General features: G+C 45.4%; 1 protein-coding gene across 2 annotated transcripts in view; it reads left to right on the forward strand.

Annotated features, from left to right (window-relative positions):
- Nucleotides 1-2072, forward strand: part of PIN4 (peptidylprolyl cis/trans isomerase, NIMA-interacting 4) — a 147586-nt gene that overhangs the window by 89578 nt on the left and 55936 nt on the right. The window contains exon 5 of one of the 2 annotated variants that reach the window (XR_002482702.1): nucleotides 1763-1779. The exons of the other annotated variant lie outside the window; for it this stretch is intronic. The gene's annotated coding sequence lies outside the window, so the exon portion shown is untranslated. The remainder of the gene's footprint in view (nucleotides 1-1762; nucleotides 1780-2072) is intronic. 2 annotated transcript variants of the gene reach the window in all.

The following is a 2072-nucleotide window of genomic DNA, read 5'->3' on the forward strand; positions in this document are numbered from 1 at the left end:
CGCTGCGGTGGCTGGGAGCGGCCACTGCACTCCAGTCTGGGCAACAGAGTGAGACTCCAACTCAAAAAAACCCCAAAAAAACACAAAAACAACAACAACAACAAAAAGGTACCTTGTAGTTTTATTTTGTTTTGCATTTCTCCTGAGAGTAAGTCTTGACTAAGACAAGTCAAGAGCCTTCAAGTGGAGGGCAATGGTGTTGTTTCAGAGGCAAGAGGGAGGCAGTTGTCTTAGTTCTGGCTGCTATAACAGAATACCATAAACGGAGTGGTTAAAAAAAAAACCCAAACATTTATTTTTCACAGTTCTGGAAGCTGAGAAGTCCAAGATCAAGGTGCTGGCAGATCTAGTGTCTGTTGGGGGCCTTGTTCCTGGTTTGCAGATGCCCATCTTCTCGTTGTATCCTCGCTTGACAGAGAGCAGAGAGAGAGAGAAAGGAAACAAGCTCTTGATGTCTTTCCTTATAGGGGGACTAACCCCATTCATGAGGTCTCTACCCTTGACCTAATCACCTTCAAAGACCCCACCTCCTAAATAGAATACCATCCCATCGTGGGTTAGGGTTTCAACATACAAATTTAGGGGGAATACAAGCATGCAGTCAATAACAGCAGGTATCTCACCACATTTCTGTTCTAGCCTAGTGTTAGCTTTGAACAAGTTACCAAAAATCGAAGGACTCTTAACTGAACATTAAGGACTCTCAAATGTCTTTCTTAGGTCCAAATCTCTCACTGGAGCCCCAGACTCCTATGTCAAGACTTCCTGATATCCCAAACTGAAAATGTCTAAAAGAGAATTATTAACTCCCAACCTACCCTCAAACTTGATCTTCTCTGGTCTTCCCCAACTCTGTACATGGTACCACCTTCCATGCAGTTATCCAAACCAAAAACCTAGAAACTTAGAATCATCTCTGTCTCTTACCCAGTATATCCTCAAGCCTTGTTGGCTTTATCTCCAAAATATATCCTGAATCCCTTTACCTCTCCCTACCCTACTGCAACCACCCAAGCCTAAGCCACCTGGAGCTTACCAGTGGTTTCCTAACTGGTCTTCCTATTCTCATTCCTGCTCCCTTGTCCATTTTTCTTCCTTTTTTTGAGTTGGAGTCTCATTCTGTCGCCCAGACTGGAATATAGTGGCACACTCATGGCCACCGCAGCCTCGACCTGTTAGGCCCAGGTGATCCTTCTGCCTCAGCCTTCCAAGTAACTGGAACTACAGGCAGGCACCACCACTCCTGGCTAAGTTTTTTGATTTATTGTAGAGGCGAGGTCTCACCAAGTTGCCCAGGCTGGTCTCGAATCCATGGACTCAGGTAATCCTCTCTCCTCCGCCTCCCAAAGTGTGGGATTACGGGCATGAGCCACCGTGCTTGACCTCCATTTTTCTTATTTGAAAATCCAATCCATTTTTCAAACAACACCCAATAATCTTTTTTTTTTTTTCTTTTTTCGAGTTGGGGGTCTCACTCTGTCTCCCAGGCTGGAGTGCAGTGGCACGCTCACAGCCACTGCAGCCTTGACTTGTTGAGCTCAGGCGATCCTTTCACCTCAGTCTTCCAAATAACTAGAACTTCAGGCATGCGCCACCGTGCCCAGCTAATTTTTTGAATTATTGTAGAGATGAGGTCTCGCCAATTTGCCCAGGCTGGTCTTGATCTGGTCTTGGTCTCTGTAATCTGGCCCTTCCAAATCGCACCATTTGTTAATTGTATTTCAGCCACATTGGCTTTCTTTCTGTTCTTCAAACAACCAAGCCCATTTCCACCACTGGGTCCTTGCTTTTGCTGTTGCCTCTGCCAGGAACACTTTCCCCCTAAAATCTTAGCTTGGCTGGCTCCTTCTTATTATTCAGATCTCAGTCATCTCTTTTGTGAGACCTTCCCTGACCCACCCTCTCTAAAGTGGTTACCTCTGGGTGCGATGGCTCATGCTTGTAATCCCAGCACTTTGGAAGGCTGAGGTGAGAGGATTGACTGAGTCCAGGTGTTCAAGACCAGCCTGAGCAACTTGGCAAGACCTTGTCTCTACAATAAATAATAACAATAATAATAATAAATAATTAGC

This window comes from Carlito syrichta, unplaced genomic scaffold, assembly GCF_000164805.1.
Source record: "Carlito syrichta isolate Samal-C Ts95f unplaced genomic scaffold, Tarsius_syrichta-2.0.1 Scaffold314047, whole genome shotgun sequence".
Lineage (NCBI taxonomy): Eukaryota > Metazoa > Chordata > Mammalia > Primates > Tarsiidae > Carlito > Carlito syrichta.